Source organism: Orbicella faveolata, unplaced genomic scaffold (genome assembly GCF_042242905.1).
Source record: "Orbicella faveolata isolate gen_17 unplaced genomic scaffold, um_ofav_v1 contig_35, whole genome shotgun sequence".
Taxonomy (NCBI): Eukaryota; Metazoa; Cnidaria; class Anthozoa; order Scleractinia; family Merulinidae; genus Orbicella; species Orbicella faveolata.
The window spans coordinates 8647463-8665762 of record NW_028301564.1 but is presented as its reverse complement, the minus strand read 5'-3'; the positions used below and the strand labels follow the sequence as shown (position 1 = coordinate 8665762).

The window sequence follows — 18300 nt, the reverse complement described above, 5'->3', positions numbered from 1 at the left end:
AAAGAATAAAACCAAATCAGTTTGAACAAAGCCAATGAGCGGGTGCTGTTCCTCATTAGGCCAAACTTTTGATAACGTTCTTGTACAAAGGCGGTAATACTTTAAAAAAACGGCACCGAGGTTAATTTGTCTGGTCCGTTAGCTCAGTCGGTAGAGCGTGGTGCTGATAACGCCAAGGTCGTGAGTTGGACCCTCATACGGACCAACTTGTCCTTCTAAGAGTGCCTGCCTGTAAAAATCAGACAAATTCTTAATTTCGCGGCAAGGGTAGAAAATTCGATTTCGCTAATATTCTTATGGTAGATAGGCTAGGGCATGACAAAAACTACTGGATAGTTTTTTTGGCAAAATATCCTTTTATTTCAAAGAAATATGCAAATTACCAAATTCCGTTAAAATCGTCATTTGACGCACCATTTTATTAAGCAAGTTTGAGAGCCTCGCATGCAAAACCACATCATTCTTCCGTCTTTAAAACACTCAAATATTTTTGTGCAATGTTTAAATGTGTACTGGGTTGATTTTAGGGAATGTTGCGTTGTCTTTTTGGGTGCAAAATAATTAAATTTCGAAGACATGTATTTCATTTACTTAAAAGTACTTCGTGAATATAATTAATTTTCACTATGTGCGAAACCTTCAAATGGATCAAGCTTCTGGTGGTTGAATCGCAGAAGGATGGTCTACAGATTCCTGTAAAAATTTCTTTGGGCAAATGATTGTGAGCGACGCGAGAGCTTTTCAAAGTACGTCAAAAGTGCAAATATTTGACCATCCGTCGTCAAATTTCAATTTACGGGTTAGACGTATATTTTAGCATGTGCCACACGACTTGACCTATAATAAGTTGAAATAGACACAGAGCTGATAATTTCGAAATGTTCTAACCATATTTGTTGTAAAAGGCAGGTCCAAAGCCGATTTGACGTTTTTCTAGTCGATCTCTCACCATTCGTCGCACATAAAGCAGAAGTTCGCTTTTGTTTACACAAGGCTAACGTCCGATGTACATCGCCTACTGTCAACCTATTTTTGGTCGAATACTATGAATCTGTGACCATCTTGCTGCGCTTATGAACATCACCGCATCTAAGTCTAAAACGGCTGAGTCATTTGTAGATAGTTGCTTGCTTTACGCTTCGCCAAAATATTGCGTTTGATCGATTGCTGACCATTGCTGATAAGCGTGTCGGCGCAGCACAATCTTACAGCCGTTATTTGTTCGTCACGCAATGCTGTCACGGCATATGCTGCACATTTTGATCTATTTTGTATAGAGTACTCTCGGGATAACTGAAACAATTTAATCATTGTTCATCTGTTTGTTCATATATATAATAATATGTGTATATTTATATAATCGCGTTCTATAGTGTACGTGGCGTCGGTCCACATCACGTTTGTTATACGTTCTGACGTTTCAGACAACAGCTGATAAAGCTAGTGCCTGTACTCACTAGAATTTTAAGAAAATCGCCATAAGCAAATTATAGATCAATGAAGCAAGAACTAGCTGAAATAAAAATAGGAAATCACAACGTGTCTAATTCGTGAGAAAAACAGACTAAATTTAATTAGTAATTACGTGAGTAAATAGCCCTGGCCATGCCATTTTATTTGGCGTATTTTGTTTGCTTAGTGGCGAGGCATTGGTATGTTGTTGTCAATACAGTCCAAAATTATCGTCAGTAAAATATTATAAATAAAACACCTATTGACCGGTTACCTCCGCGGCCGCCATTTGGTCATTCCGATAAGGGTTTCATTGTTGTCTTTACCCCTATTAAGCGGCCACCCAAAATTTAAGAACTTTGTTTTGGAAAGGGCGATGGCAGATAAGAGTCTGAAATTGAAGGTGTATGACGAGTGATAATTCAAACACACGTCTATCATGATTGTCTTGAATGTTCACCAAGACATTTATAGCCTGACAGTGAAAAATTAAATATTCAAGGTACACCGATCTCTATTTAAGCGGCTAGCCCCATTATGCGGTCACCACCCATTTCCCCGAGGGTAGCCCACTGTATTACATGTAAACCAAAAATAATTGCGTAGCGCGAAAAGACCTAGGTATGAGTTTAGCGTTACAGTATTACGGAGGGCATGTAGGTAGCGGTGGTCGAGTAAAAGATAACAACAGGGGCAATGGTAAGCTATTCATTCTTTTCATTTCTTAATTCAATCTCTTCCCTACTCATCACGATTGTGTGCTCCCAGTGATTCCAAACCTTACAGAGCCTTACGTATTAGGATAGAAATTGTCCTACCCCTACCCCCTAAAATGGGATGACAGCATTGCGTGACGAACAAGGAACCGCTGCAAGCAAGGATTCAAGCCATCAAACCATGATGATCAAACGTAATATTTTGGTGTAGTGCAAAGCAAGCAACTATCTACAAATGACTCAGCCGTTTTAGACTTAGATGCAGTGGTGATCATATGTGTCGAAAGAGGGTCACAGATTCATGGTATTCGACCGTTAAATAAGTTGACAGTTGGCGATGTACATCGGACGTTATGTAAACAAAAGCAAACTTCTGCTTTATGTGCGACGAATGGTGAGAGAAACACGTCAAATCGGCTTTGGACCTGCCTTTTACAGCAAATGAGGTTAGAACATTTCGAAATTATCAGCTGTGTGTCTATTTCAATTTAACATAGGTCAAATCATTTGACGCATGCTAAAATATACGTCTAACCCGTAAATTGAAATTTGACGACGGATGGTCAAATATTTGCAATTTTGACGTACTTTGAAAAGCTCTCGCGTCGCTCACAATCATTTGCCCAAAGAAATTTTTACAGGAATCTGTAGACCATCCTTCTGCGATTCAACCACCAGAAGCTTGATCCATTTGAAGGTTTCGCACATAGTGAAAATTAATTATATCCACGAAGTACTTTTAAGTGAATGAAATACATGTCTTCGAAATTTAATTATTTGGCACCCAAAAAGACAACGCAACATTCCCTAAAATCAACCCAGTACACATTTAAACATTACACAAAAATATTTGAGTGTTTTAAAGACGGAAGAATGATGTGGTTTTGCATGCAAGGCTCTCAAACTTGTGTAATAAAATGGTGCGTTAAATGACGATTTTAACGGAATTTGGTAATTTGCATATTTCTTTGAAATAAAAGGATATTTTGCCAAAAAAACTATCCAGTAGTTTTTGTCATGCCCTAGCCTATCTAACATGAAAATATGAGCGAAATCGAATTTTGACCCTTGCCGAGTTATTTTCCATTTTTATGGACAGGGACTCTTAAGTAAACCAGCTGGAAAATACCATTTTAAGATTTCTAACTGACTGTACTCTGATTTCTCTTTTCCTTTATTTTTTTTCATTAGTTAATTCCCCCTGATCAGTTCAAAACAAGACGACTAGATCAAAATTACTTTAGTTTAATATTTTCCTAGAGGTCGTTGGAAATGTTTCCCGGCCAACAGAAACAGTTGGTTAAGTCATATTTTAATCTAGAAGGGCTTCGTAGTAGTCACTTGGAATTGTCTGCGCAAAAATAAAAGTGATTCTTTAGCGAAGAAAGGTATTCCGTTGTTTCATATGGCCGTTGTGGCGTCACAAAAACCATCGTAAAATTGTCTGTTTCTTTATGATGTTGTTTTCATTGACAAAAGGGTATTAAAAAAGGCCTGTCCGGGAACGGAACCCGGGACCTCTAGCACCAAAGCGAGAATCATACCACTAGACCAACAGGCCACACGTGGTTGGACATCATTTGACAAAGGTCTTAATCTACCTTTTTCTGTTGAACTGGTACTGTAACACCTGTTATGTGTTGTCTCATTGGCCAAGATATTTACTATCCAAATCTTCCGGGTTTTCACTTTTCGTGTCTTTCTAGCATGATACAATGTAGCAGAAATCTTACACAAGTTAAAATTTCATCCACAAAAATTAATTTGATGAAAATTGTACAAAATCCTTCGAAGGAAGTCTCCGTGGCGCAATCGGTTAGCGCGTTCGGCTGTTAACCGAAAGATTGGTGGTTCAAGCCCATCCAGGGACGGCTCTTTTTGTTTTGGTAAGTATTTTCTATATAGTTTATTCCATTCATCCATCCTGTTTGCATAATTTTTAATTGTAGTACTCGTAAGTAGATCTTCTCAAGTAAATAGGCACTGTGCGGATGTGATGCGAATAAACGGTTATTATCGTGATTTCTGATCTCATCAGATAGGAGGCCGACAGTGGAAATGCGACAGGAGCAGTTTTTATTGACTTATCAAAGGCATTCGATACCATCAGTCATTCCGTTTTATTGAGTAAACTGTCCCGTTATGGAGTATATAATATGGAACTGTCACGGTTTACTGATTATTTATTCCATCACAAGCAGATCGCTCAATTTCATGGTGTGCTTTCTGAACCAAATCCAATTAACACTGGAGTTCCTCAAGGAAGTATTCTTCGGCCCCTCCTTTTTCTCATCCTCTTTAATGATGTGCACAGTCCCCTTCGTCATTGTAAGATTATCAGTTACTACGCTGATTTTTACATCCTCAAGTGATATCGATGCGATACAAAGCAGCCTTTCACAGGACTTAGATAATCTCTCTAACTGGTTTCGTGATAATGAACTTACTTTTAATCTGAAGAAAGGAAAATCTGAGGTGATGCTGTTTGGTACCGGTAAGCGGTTGAATCTGTTTCAAGGCTGTCAAGTCAAGCTCTCAGTCAACGGTTTTCCCATCAACACCACTACATGTTATAAGTACCTCGGCGTGCATCTGGACCCGACACTTTATTTTGGAACTCATTTTCAAAAAATTTACAAGAACGCAGCAGGAAGAGTGAACCTCTTACGGCGCATCCGTTCCAGTATTGATACTTTTACTGCCCAACGAATTTACCAATCGATGATTATGCCAATATTTACGTATTGCGGCTATACTAGTCTTGGATGGTCAGAGTCCCGCAAACGCATGATCCGGTCCATTGAGACGCGAAGCCTCGAAATCATTTCCCCAAAATGCAGTTCGCAGAACTGTGATCTTCGATTTTTAACTGTTGGTAACTTTTCACAAAAAAGAGCGTGCTGCTTTGTATTTGACTGCCTTAATGGAACTGCATGCTTTCCATTTAAAGACTATTTTCACCGATTAGATCATAACGCTTTAAACACTAGAAACAATGGGAAAACCGCAAAACTACCAAAAGTCAGACTGGATTTTGTGCGCCGTAGCTTTTATTTTTTAGGTGCCTCGATTTTTAATTTATTGCCTTTAAGTTTAAGAAACATTAATTCTAGAGTTTTATTTAGGAAAGCCTTGGACGATTATTTCTTGTTATTTCTATTGTATTTTTAACGGTTTTTAATATGTATCTTATTTTATATATCTTGATAATTCTTGTTTATTAGTTTTTAATTCTTAGCAGGAACCCGTTGATAACAGTACTTTGTACTGAAGGGTTATCTTGAGGAAATATTCGATTATTATTATTAATTATTATTATTATTATTATTATTATCGTTGACGGTTGAAGTGAATTTGGCTGTAATTTTTCTGATAAAAGGGTACGAATTTGCCCATATTTGAATAATCCAGTTAGTCCTATAATTTGTGCATTAGATATGAGGTCTTTATTCTTCAGTCAACAGTTTGTCTGATTAACATAATTATATCACCTCTTTTACCGCCGCGCGCATTAATCGCCTGCTCCCGTGACTAGAAGTTGAAGGACTTGAACATAAGTGTATCTTTTTTGTGATATATTAAAACGTTCGTTTCTAAACAACATAACTTGACCCTAGCCAATCGTTTAGTTCTAAATTAAGGATATCTAAGACATTTGACGGCTAATATTGGGTTGCTCATTTGACGATTGACGGCGGGTAAAAATATTGCGGTTTTGACGGTTAATTTTTTGGCCATTTGACGGTTAAGACACCACTGAGGATAGCACCGACGATTCGTAACTCGTTCCCATAGTGTAGTGGTTATCACGTCAGCTTTACACGCGGAAGGTCGCCGGTTCGAGCCCGGCTGGAAACATTTTTTTCATTTTTTTATTTGACTTTGGCAGTGTTTTTATGATTGCATGCTCGATTTATTTATGAACTGTTTTATGGCATCTTGTATTTTGAGGGTGAAAATATACAAATAAGAGTAATTTTGACAAGTAAATTAACCATAATTGAGAGATGTGAAAATATAATGGCAGACTTTGCTGCATCAGTTAAATCATTTAGTAGTTATTTTTCTGTTGTAATAATATGACAATAGCTTGTACCATATATGCTAAATATGTTCAAACATTCTTCCAAAACTAGTAATTTATTTTATCTAAAACTCTGTTTTTTTTTTCATGTAACAATCGGGGGATTAGCTCAAATGGTAGAACGCCCGCTTTGCATGCGGGAGGTACCGAGATCGATACGATAACATTATTTTACTCCAAAAGACAAAATTTAGACCAAGAGTGACTTTTTAATATTATTTGGCAACTTATTTTCTTCAAAATTTTACAAATAGCAGTAAGTATTTTTAAATGTTCTAAATTCTTTAATGTGGTGTATTTAAATCTCCTTTAAATCTATGGTCCGTTAGCTCAGTCGGCAGAGCGTGGTGCTGATAACGCCAAGGTCGTAAGTTTGACCCTCACACGGACCAATATTTCTTTTGACTAAATCAACTGGAAAATACTATCTTAAGATTTTTATCTTATTTATCTGATTTCTCTTTTCCTAATTCTTGACCTTTATTTCAATTAAAAACCTGTTTTTATATATTTGTTTTGATCGCTACAAAACAAAAGGACTTGATCAAATTTACCTTTGTCTATAATGTTACTACATGTAGCTCTGGAACCCGGGGAGGGGGGGTACTTTAGGATTTTCTGGGCAGGGATGTTCCGCTGGGGCCCCAGTTAATAATATCCAGTAGTGTTTTATGATAGTCATCTATCGACGCTGTTGAGGCCGAGTTGCAAAAATTTAAACTTGCCGATTTTATTTTTTTATATTTATGAGTGGCAATTCCTGGTTTCCTTAGTTTAGATAAAATCTTCAACCAACTGGTCAGTTTCGTGAAAAATGATACTCTATTCTAGACCCAAACGCTCTGATTTATATACACTATGCTAGAGTAAACTGCTCGAAAACCATACCCTTTACTGCGGCACTTACCTATATAGCCCATATACGGCAGTATTTTCCCCCACCCCGGGGGGCTGGAGAGTACCGGTTTGAAAAATATGGATGCCAACAGAAACACTTGATTAAGTCATATTCTAATATAAAGAGGCTTCATTGTGGTCAGTTAGAATTGTTTGCACAAAAATAAAAGAAATTTGTTTTTAAAGGGGGAAGGTAATTCACTGTTTCATATGGCATTTGTGACGTTACATAAGCCATCGTAGCTTGTTTCGTTTTGATGTCGTGTTTATCAATAAAAGAGTATTAAAAGGGCCTCTCCGGGAGTCGAGCTCAGGACCTATCGCACCCTAAGCGAGAATCATGCTCCTAGACCAACAGGCCAAACGTGGTTGAATATTCATTTGAAAAAGGTCTTAACCTACTTCTCTCTATTGAACTGGTACTATATAACACCAGTTATTTGTTGGCTTATTGACTAAGACAGTTACTATCCAACTTCCCTGGTTTTTCGCTTTTCATGTCATTCGAGCAAGATACAATAATGTAGCAGAAACCTTACGCAAGTTAAAATTTCATCCACACAATTTAACTTGATGAAAATCGTACAAACACCGTCCATGTAAGTCTCCGTGGCGCAATCGGTTAGCGCGTTCGGCTGTTAACCGAAAGGTTGGTGGTTCAAGCCCACCCGGGGACGATTCTTTCTGTTTTGATAATTGTTTTCTGTATAGTTAGCGTCAAGAGTCCATCCTGTTAGCGTAATTTTTAGTTGCATTGCATGTAAGTAGGTCTTCTCAAACAAACAGCCACTGCGCGGATGTGATGTGAATAAACCGTTATTATCGTGATCGTTATCATTATTGGTTTTTTGACGGTTGAAGCAAATTAGGCTGTAATTTTTCATAAAAGGGTACAAATTTGTCCATATCTGACCAATCCAATTAGTACTATAATTTGTGCATTCAATATTGCGTCTTTACTCTTCAATTGTTTGTCTTATTAACGTAATTACATCACCTTTACTACCGCCGCGTGCATTAATCGCCTGCTCCCGTGACTAGAAGTTGAAGGACTTGAACATAAGCATACTTTTTGTGATATATTAAGACGTTGCTTTATAAACAGCATACCTTGCCCCTAGACAATCGTTTAGTTCTTAATTAAGGATATCTGAGACATTTGACGGCTAATATTGGCTTGCTCATTTGACGGTTGTCGGTAAAAATATTGCGGTTTTCCCTATTCCCTACATCAATCAATCAATAAAACACAACTTTCCACTTGTAAATGGGGCACTGGTTGCTGCACTGGATTAGCTGTACCTGGTTAGCCCAGCATCAAGTAAGGAACAGCCCCCGTTTATTGATAACTTCAGATAAGCTTAGATAGTGTACGTTATATGAAACTGAACAAATACATTAAAAACTAGTGTGCCTGCTGCCCGTCAGGAAAAACCCCCTTTTCTTTAGGAGGAGCGCTAGTCTAGAATGATTCCCCAAGTAAAATCCCGCCAACATACGATCTCGATTCTGATGTTGCCATGACAACTGCCAAATGTCAGGCGAACCGTGGAAACGTAAATTTGCTGCTATTCTACGAACCGCAGCAAATAGCAAGTTTTGACGGTTGACGGTTAATGTTTTGGCCATTTGACAGTTAACCTCATTGAGATCCTCTGCCTAACGTTAAAACAAGGATAGCATCGTTTTTGAAAAACTTTGATATTGAGCACCGTGAGAAGTAGGCAAATGTTCAACTGTTTGCTGTACTTCGTAGACTTATTTTTTCTGTCTTCCCGATCAAAAAACTAGAAACTGCCAGTTCCTGATTGACACACCACTGAGTATGGCAGCTTTCATTCGTAACCGGTTTCCGTAGTGTAGTGGTTATCACGTCCGCTTTACACGCGGAAGGTCACCGGTTCGAGCCCAGCCGGAAACACATGATTGTTTTTCCTATGAGGCTAAATCTTGCTACCCAACTCTAGCCAACTCTTACAAAATTTTGAGTCAGTAAAAGAAAACAAAAGAAAAAAAAACGAAAGGAGTTGACGTAACTGAGCTCCATTAATCCTTTATCCTTTAGCAACTTCATATTAGGATCCATACCTTAAATAACGCTATCGAGCTATGACCTTAATGAAGCTTATGTTATTGATTGTTAGTGGGTTGGTAACCAGAAATGTACGAGTTTAGTCGGAGAAACCAAAAATCTATTCGCAATTAGTTGACGGTTGATTACAATTTTTGTGTTAAATGTTAAATTACTCTTTTGTATTCTCCAACGACAAAACCATCGTTTTAAACTTTTCTATTCTTTTTGTTGTGTGCCGTTTTTTATTAAGTACTACTGCCTTTGTACAAGAACGTTGTCAAAAGTTTGGCCTAATGAGGAACAGCACCCGCGTATTGGCTTTGTTTAAACTGATTTGGTCTTATTCTTTAAGATGTATGTATATATTGTTAACGTGCTTTCTCAAATGACTATATTGTTGAAATATAGTTATCCCAAAATTATTTATTAGAAGTTGTTTCCCATTTATTTTCTAATCATGTCTCGTCAATATCAGTAGCTTATGTTCTAAATAACAAGGAACTAGAATGAAAAGCAACACATTAAATTATCTGTTTTTCTAAAATGAAATTCTAAGTACATTTAGAAAAAAAATAAAACAAATCACCAAGTCATGCCTCTAACATTGTTTTTTCAATAGTTATAGTATTTTGTATATTGAACCAAATGCTTACGGTTTGGGGAATAAGCTCAAATGGTAGAGCGACCGCTTAGCATGCGGGAGGTACCGGGATCGATAGCCGGATTCTCCAGCAGTCTTTACTTTACTAGCTAATATGCAGCTTTACTTTTTTTTGAAGGCAGATTTTTTTCGGACCATTGTTGTACAAGTAAAGGTTTGTAAACTTTTTATTTGGATCATTTTCTCTGGCTATCAGAGAAGATGAGAATACTCCTATTAATAAATTTTCCGCTGTCGCTCTAAAACAACGTGGACTTCAATCGACCAGCGGTAAACAGGCAATACCCAGAGCACCTTTCGGTATATTTGTCGCGCGGTACTCTTTTACGCTTTGTAGCGCAACCTTTCTCAAAACAGCTGTATGACGCAGATATCACAAAGATTCTTTGAAGAATTACTCTTTCCTTTGCGACTTGCTTTACTGTAACCTGGCAGTTAAAGGTTGAATTTCATCTTTTAGAACTGAAATTGACGCCCTCCTTTGCCACGGAGTGGTAAGGCAAGGTTAGATGGCCGCACCCGGGCCTTGCTAGCTCACACACTGCAGATCTAATCCCAGTCTCCGTTGTATTAAACAACTGAGAGTATTTTTCTTTTCCATGGATGGGATGCTAGTCCATCGTAGTTATCCGCCCACACTCCCAGCCCCCCACCGTGGAGCGAACTACTTTTACAGCAATGAAAGAAGAAAGAAATATAAATTCATCAAACGAGACTGAAGTCGACCAAAGAAATGTCGCTGAACTAACGGGACAAATGTAATCCAGGGCGTCTATTTACATTTAAGTAATTTTGTGAAAGCGCTTTATACTCTGATAAAACATGGGTTTTTGACCAATCAGAGCGTGCGCAGGGTCCTATCTATATTATAATGGTCATTTATTCGCAAATTACGTTCCATATAATTCTTGAAATTTTTCATTCGACTCTTGCGTAGATCTTAAAAGTAAATCCATCGGATAACACAACCAAAAAAATTCCTAGTGGTACAACATGTGAAGCTTCGTTGAGCAATTTTCGAAAGTAATAAAAAATTAAAAAGTACAACATTTGTAAGGCACCGATGGGATTTGAACCCATGACCTCCTGTTTACTAGACAGGCGCTCTAACCAACTGAGCTACGGCGCCCTACATTAGATAACCTCATGTATTATTGTTTACTTGTTTATTTTTTAAAAATAAAAAGAAAAAAAATTATAAAGAAAAAAACATTGTTAATACATATAGTACTAAGTTGGTGACATGTCCACTTTCACGCTTGGTAATTTCCAGCAGTACTAAGATAGCTCAATACCTCTTAGGGTGTTCAGCCTCAAAAGGTCCACACCGGGAGCTTTCGTGGTTCCTTTTAGCGTATTAAGCTCAAAAAATTATGACAGGAGATAATGTGTTGTTTTAGAATTGGTACCTCTTAGTGGTCCTTCGGGGACCACCTGGGCTTTGATTGGGCGTTTGAAAGGCGGGGTGCGAAAAGTCCCAGAGGTCAAATTCTAAAAATAAAAAGATACGAGAAAGGGTTAATTTCTAGGGTTGGTATGGGAGATGGACGCTCCGGGTCATGAGCTCCTGATCTTGCTTTATTGACGGGACGCAGAAAAATAATCAGCGGAGTTGGACTGGTAACTACGCGACTACACAGAACAATAACCATAATAACAAATGTTTGCCAGGGAGCATACTTCATCAAAGGTGTTCTTCATTGGGGCCCTGCAACTGTTCTCAGATAAGTTTACACATTGTGCAACAACATTTACACAAATCTCAACATGGAAAAACATAGTATTAATTCCAAGTTTGAAGTGAACTTTTCTCTGCCAAAGATTGTTTAAGTGGGCCCAACTTAGTCAACTTGTGAGGTTCCTTAAAGAACAAGTTCGCATTTAGCGACTATAGTTTCACGCGCCTTGCAGCCGCAAGATGGCAGGATTCGATATCCCGTGGAGAGAAATCTCGAATTTTTTTTTAACTGCCGGCTTCCTACCTTTTTTTTAACTTTCTATCTTTATTGCTAGCAAATATCATTTTTTTTTTGTTTTCTTTAACTTCCTAGCTTGATTTTCTATTTATTTTTGGACAATGTGGAGATAATTGTAAATAAAATCTGTTTCTGGAAAGAAAAGTAGGGGTCACCAAGCTCGTTAAATCCCAGCAAAGCTATAGCAGTGGCCATCTGCCTTATCATTGTTCATTCTAGTAATTAGCGCGCGCACTTGATACATGACGTGGCTCTCTCTTCATCCTCTCCTGATACCGGCGAAATGTTTAAGCAACCTGCCAAAATACTCTTCACCCTCAAAGATGTTCTCATCATGCTATACGATAATAGGGGTTAAGGTTATGGATTGCTTGTAATGGAATGGTCAATGTCATCATCTCTCTTTTTCGCCAAATCTTATTAGCAAAACGTATAAAAGAAAGTGATTAATTACTCCATTTAAAATAACCTGGAAAAAAACAAAAACAATTGAAAAGTTTAAAACGATGGTTTTGTCGTTGGAGAATACAAAAGTTGAAATTGACATTTAACACTAAAATTGTAATCAACCGTCAACTAATTGCGAATAGATTCTTGGTTTCTCCGACTAAAACTCGTACATTTCTGGTTACCAACCCACTAAAAATCAATAACATAAGCTTTGTTAAGATCATAGCTCGATAGCATTATTTAAGGTATCGATCTTAATATGAAGTTGCTAAGAGATGAAAGATCAATGGAGCTCAGTTACGTCGACACCTTGCGTTTTTTTTCCCTTTTGTTTTGTTTTTGCTGACTCAAAATTTTGTAAGAGCTAGTTAGAGTTGGGTAGCAAGATTTACTCTCATAGGAAGAACAATCATGTGTTTCCTGCCGGGCTCGAACCGGCGACCTTCCGCGTGTAAAGCGGACGTGATAACCACTACACTACGGAAACCGGTTACGAATGAAAGCTGCCATACTCAGTGGTGTGCCAATCAGGAACTGGTAGTTTCTAGTTTTTTGATCAGGAAGACAGAAAAAATAAGTCTACGAAGTACAGCAAACAGTTGAACATTTGCCTACTTCTCACGATGCTCAATATTGAAGTTTTTCAAAAACAACGCTATCCTGGTTTTAGCGTTAGGCAGTGGATTTCAATGGGGTTAACCGTCAAATGGCCAAAACATTAACCGTCAACCGTCAAAACCGCAATATTTTTACCGTCAACCGTCAAATGAGCAAGCCAATATTAGCCGTCAAATGTCTCAGATATCCTTCATTAAGAACTAAACGATTGTCTAGGGGCAAGGTATGCTGTTTATAAAGCAACGTTTTAATATATCACAAAAAGTATGCTTATGTTCACGTCGTTCAACTTCTAGTCACGGGAGCAGGCGATTAATGCACGCGGCGGTAATAAAGGTGACGTAATTACGTTAATAAGACAAACATTTGAAGAGTAAAGACGCAATATTGAATGCACAAATTATAGTACTAATTGGATTGGTCAAATATGGACAAATTTGTACCCTTTTATGAAAAATTACAGCCTAATTTGCTTCAACCGTCAAAAAACCAATAATGGTAACGATCGCGATAATAACGGTTTATTTACATCACATCCGCGCAGTGGCTGTTTGTTTGAGAAGACCTACTAACATGGAATGCAGCTAAAAATTACGCTAACAGGATGGACTCTTGACGCTAACTATACAGAAAACAATTATCAAAACAGAAAGAATCGTCCCCGGGTGGGCTTGAACCACCAACCTTTCGGTTAACAGCCGAACGCGCTAACCGATTGCGCCACGGAGACTTACATGGACGGTGTTTGTACGATTTTCATCAAGTTAAATTGTGTGGATGAAATTTTAACTTGCGTAAGGTTTCTGCTACATTATTGTATCTTGCTCGAATGACATGAAAAGCGAAAAACCAGGGAAGTTGGATAGTAACTGTCTTAGTCAATAAGCCAACAAATAACTGGTGTTATATAGTACCAGTTCAATAGAGAGAAGTAGGTTAAGACCTTTTTCAAATGAATATTCAACCACGTTTGGCCTGTTGGTCTAGGAGCATGATTCTCGCTTAGGGTGCGATAGGTCCTGAGCTCGACTCCCGGAGAGGCCCTTTTAATACTCTTTTATTGATAAACACGACATCAAAACGAAACAAGCTACGATGGCTTATGTGACGTCACAAATGCCATATGAAACAGTGAATTACCTTCCCCCTTTAAAAACAAATTTCTTTTATTTTTGTGCAAACAATTCTAACTGACCACAATGAAGCCTCTTTATATTAGAATATGACTTAATCAAGTGTTTCTGTTGGCATCCATATTTTTCAAACCGATACTCTCCAGCCCCCCGGGGTGGGGGGAAAATACTGCCGTATATGGGCTATATAGGTAAGTGCCGCAGTAAAGGGTATGGTTTTCGAGCAGTTTACTCTAGCATAGTGTATATAAATCAGAGCGTTTGGGTCTAGAATAGAGTATCATTTTTCACGAAACTGACCAGTTGGTTGAAGATTTTATCTAAACTAAGGAAACCAGGAATTGCCACTCATAAATATAAAAAAATAAAATCGGCAAGTTTAAATTTTTGCAACTCGGCCTCAACAGCGTCGATAGATGACTATCATAAAACACTACTGGATATTATTAACTGGGGCCCCAGCGGAACATCCCTGCCCAGAAAATCCTAAAGTACCCCCCTCCCCGGGTTTTCAGCTACATATAGTAACATTATAGACAAAGGTAAATTTAATCTAGTCCTTTTGTTTTGTAGCGATCAAAACAAATATATAAAAACAGGTTTATAATTGAAGTAAAGGTCAAGAATTAGGAAAAGAGAAATCAGATAAATCAGATAAAAATCTCAAGATAGTATTTTCCAGTTGATTTAGTTAAAAGAAATATTGGTTCGTGTGAGGGTCAAACTTACGACCTTGGCGTTATCAGCACCACGCTCTGCCGACTGAGCTAACGGACCAGACACATTTACCTCAGTGCCGTCTTTTATTAAGTTATACTGCCTTTGTACAAGACATTTACCATAAGTTGGGTCCGGTGAGATATAGCAAACGCTCAGTGGTGTCAGTTATTTTGATAGTCCATTGGGCGGTGGCCAGCAGATTATTGCTTCTATGAGATACTTTAAGAGGCGCCCTCTGTAAATTTCAACTATGGCCATTTGGACCAGAAAAAATCAAATTCCTCAAACTTCCTGAGATGAATGGTCTAGATAAGCGATTCACAAAAATATAACTTTCAGTTCAATTCGATTCGTATTTTAGCGCTGGGGCCAACATCTTGGTTTTGCCCCTCTGAGAGGGCTTTCAGCGGCCATTTTGGGGCACATTTTTAACAATTTGCCATACAAAGAAAACGATATAAATCCAGGTAAAAACCCTTTATTCCAGACAAGCAAATGTTTCTTGTTACATTGAGAGGCTGTTTTAGCAATTTGATCATCATCTGTTTTTTTTTTACAGAATTTTAAATTTCTTCCCTTTCGGACTACTCATGACGCGCCATAAAAAAAGGCGAAGTTTAAAGGAAAATATCGCCAAAAGTACATCACTTGAGATCCCAAAACTACCCTCCACTTAAAGAGCAATGTCTCACCTGTAAGAACATGCAATAAAATTTTGGGGCAGTTAAAACTGTAAAATGTTACAAGAAGAAGTTTCAGCTGTGTTTTTATCAACAAAGACCGCCATCCTAATTAGCATAATAACGTGAAAATAATGATGCACAGAAAAAATAATGATATATTCCACTTACCTCGCGACATGTCCACAACTGGATGTTCCACGATGCCTCATCTTATATTTTCAGTATGTTTTAGCCACATTTCAACTCTGCGAAGCCCGCTTCATAACATCTATCAATATTATTTGTCTTCCGTCTCATAAGCCGCCGTTTACAAGTAGTTTAACAATTTGCTGAGATCCTAACTGACCCAGAAGTCTGTTAGCAGCCTTTAAAATCCTCCTCTTAATCGAGGACTCTCAGCAAGAACTCGTTTAAGCTCAGTTCTGTTTTGATATGTTGTGCACCCGCCATTATTCCACAGATTGCGTTACATTTGACAAATGCACATTCCAAGTGAAAATGTAACCGACATTAAAGCCATTTTACGCATTTCTGTGGCTTAACTAGTAACTGGCTTTCCCAGAATGATTTGAACATGAGCTTCTGCTTGCAGGCATTTTCTAGGTTATTTTTGCAAGGTATGTGGGGGTGTGGGGGATCGTGTATTAAAAAAAAAAAGAAAAAAAGAAAACGAGAGACAGTATCAGGTCAAAAGATTATGATCTGTGTATCTTGATCAGCTTTATCAGTTCATCAATGCGGCCCCATTAGGGGTTTTCAGGATACTGGATATTTGGGTAAAAAGTTAGGGGAAAAATTAATGGGGTAGAGCATGTTTAGATCAGATAAAGTGGGACAGTTGTGTCTTTCGCTGTCGGAAGTGCCATCAAATTTTGCAAAAGACAACAGACTGACGAATAGTGCGCAGGAAGTAATGGTAAGCGACGTTTTATTGAAACTCCTTACATTTTCCTAGCCGTTTCACGTTTGCATCGGAAAAGAAAGTGCTCAGAAAATTACTGAAGGGCAGTTAAGCACGGTGCCTTCTTTTCCGTGGGCACACGGTCTGTGCATTACGTAAAGCATGGTTTAAACGCCAGGCGCGCGCTTGAGTTGGAACTAGTGAGGTAATTAACTACCCTACCAAGCGTGCGACTTAAAAAAAAATCCTACTGTGGCCGAAACAAATTTCGAGCCTGTACTAAAACCGGGATTACCAGAAAAGCAGCATATCGCTGAACAACTAGCTTTTATCGTATGTGTAGAAAAAATCATACTGAAATTCAACAGTAGATGGCATAATGAGCGCAAAACAACTGCGAGAGACGTCAATGTTTAACTTACTTGGGAAGTAACAGGAAAAAATGTAACGGACACCGGCAAAGTTTTCGAAAGGATGAAACAACTCATTTAACTTTTGAAAAAGGGGTGATTACAGCTACATTTTATGGTATGAATTGGAAGTGACAAGCCTATTCAACAATGCATTAGTTTTTGGCTGTGAGGAAAAGTTATGTAGACTGTATTTTGGCTAAGCCAGAGGAGTGCTTTCCAGGGACGCTTTAACCGAATCTAAGCTTCACCCTGGTGTCCCTACTTATTCCATCTTCCCACCTACATACACTGTCTTCAGAAAGGACAGAAATGCCTACGGCGGAGGAGTTTTTCATGCAATCAAATCTGACCTGGCTTGCATAGAAGAAGATGAATTAAATGGAAACACCTGTGAAATCCTCTGGTCTTCTATTAAAATGGCAAATTGCTAAACTTTGTATTTATCGTCGTTTTACAGGCCACCAAATTCTTCTACCGAGATCCTTGACCATCTAGGCGATTCTATAAATCAAGTGTTTACCAAAGTATCAAATCATCCCAACATCGTCATCGGAGGTGATTTCAGCGCTCAAAGCGCTGTTGCGACGATTCTGTTATTAAACACATATCTAAAGTGGTTTTTATGTTACCACTTACCACGTAGTTTAAAGATGTTTTTTTAACATGTTTAGTTTTGTGCATGTAAAGGCGAACCTTAGGAGAATCTGTGAAGAAATAGTTTTACTTTTTTTCAGAAAAATGCTACCGTCAGCAGTAGCTAATTATCTCGGAAAAATGAATGATTACCCCCAGTTTTCTTTGTGGATTCTAATAACCCTGGCTAAGATCTACTCTTTCCACGTTTTCTTAATCTGGCGGAAACACGTTTGTATTTTGTAGGCACCATTCGTTATGAGCCTGAGGCACCCCACAGCCGCTAATGTCGTTCAGTTCTGTGATGGAGCACAGCTGCATGTCTGCACAAGACTAGTTTTCAACGCTATGCAGGGCGCTTTAAAATACCCGCATCTATCAAGCGAAGCACTAATGTTGACGCTTAGCTTTTTAGAGACATTATAGATGCGTTTAAGGCACACAAGTTGAATGAGTCATAAGCAGTTGGATGAGTTGACTGACACTTGTCAAAAATATCTGCAGCTTGATTCTCAGCGGCTGTTGTGTCTTCTCGGAGGGCCTTCTCCTGTCTGTTTCTGAGCTTTGAAGCCATTCTCGAGAGGAAGGATTAAACGTGGCAAGGAGTCAGGAACTCATCACAGGTGAACCGCCTAATTCTGGCCTCATCTTTCGAGCGCCTGATCTTTTGTGCTACAGTAATTGCTTCGACTTTTATGGCCGTCTCCTGACCCGAGAAAAACTTTTCTTCAAGGTAGTTTTTTTTTGTTTTTCATTGAAACGAGTGGCCTTTTTCGTCACTTTCAGGGCCCAGCCTTTAGGTTTAATTTCTTCAACAGCGACTGGAAGAGTAGAATTTGCTAGAACAGGGTGAACACCACGATTGTGGCTATATCATATTTTGGCCTTG

At 38.4% G+C, this 18300-nt stretch overlaps 6 non-coding genes across 6 annotated transcripts; 3 read left to right on the top strand and 3 right to left on the bottom strand.

Annotated features, from left to right (window-relative positions):
* The first annotated feature begins 5953 nt into the window (after positions 1-5953).
* On the top strand, positions 5954-6026 carry Trnav-uac (transfer RNA valine (anticodon UAC)). Its single transcript has one exon. It is a non-coding gene; the product is annotated as a tRNA-Val (tRNA).
* Positions 6027-7752: 1726 nt separating this feature from the next.
* On the top strand, positions 7753-7826 carry Trnan-guu (transfer RNA asparagine (anticodon GUU)). The gene has a single exon. It is a non-coding gene; the product is annotated as a tRNA-Asn (tRNA).
* Positions 7827-8997: 1171 nt separating this feature from the next.
* Trnav-uac (transfer RNA valine (anticodon UAC)) lies at positions 8998-9070 on the top strand. The gene has a single exon. It is a non-coding gene; the product is annotated as a tRNA-Val (tRNA).
* Positions 9071-10939: 1869 nt separating this feature from the next.
* Trnat-agu (transfer RNA threonine (anticodon AGU)) lies at positions 10940-11013 on the bottom strand. The gene has a single exon. It is a non-coding gene; the product is annotated as a tRNA-Thr (tRNA).
* Positions 11014-12724: 1711 nt separating this feature from the next.
* On the bottom strand, positions 12725-12797 carry Trnav-uac (transfer RNA valine (anticodon UAC)). Its single transcript has one exon. It is a non-coding gene; the product is annotated as a tRNA-Val (tRNA).
* A 787-nt stretch (positions 12798-13584) lies between these two features.
* Positions 13585-13658, bottom strand: Trnan-guu (transfer RNA asparagine (anticodon GUU)). The gene has a single exon. It is a non-coding gene; the product is annotated as a tRNA-Asn (tRNA).
* Between the last annotated feature and the right edge of the window lie 4642 nt (positions 13659-18300).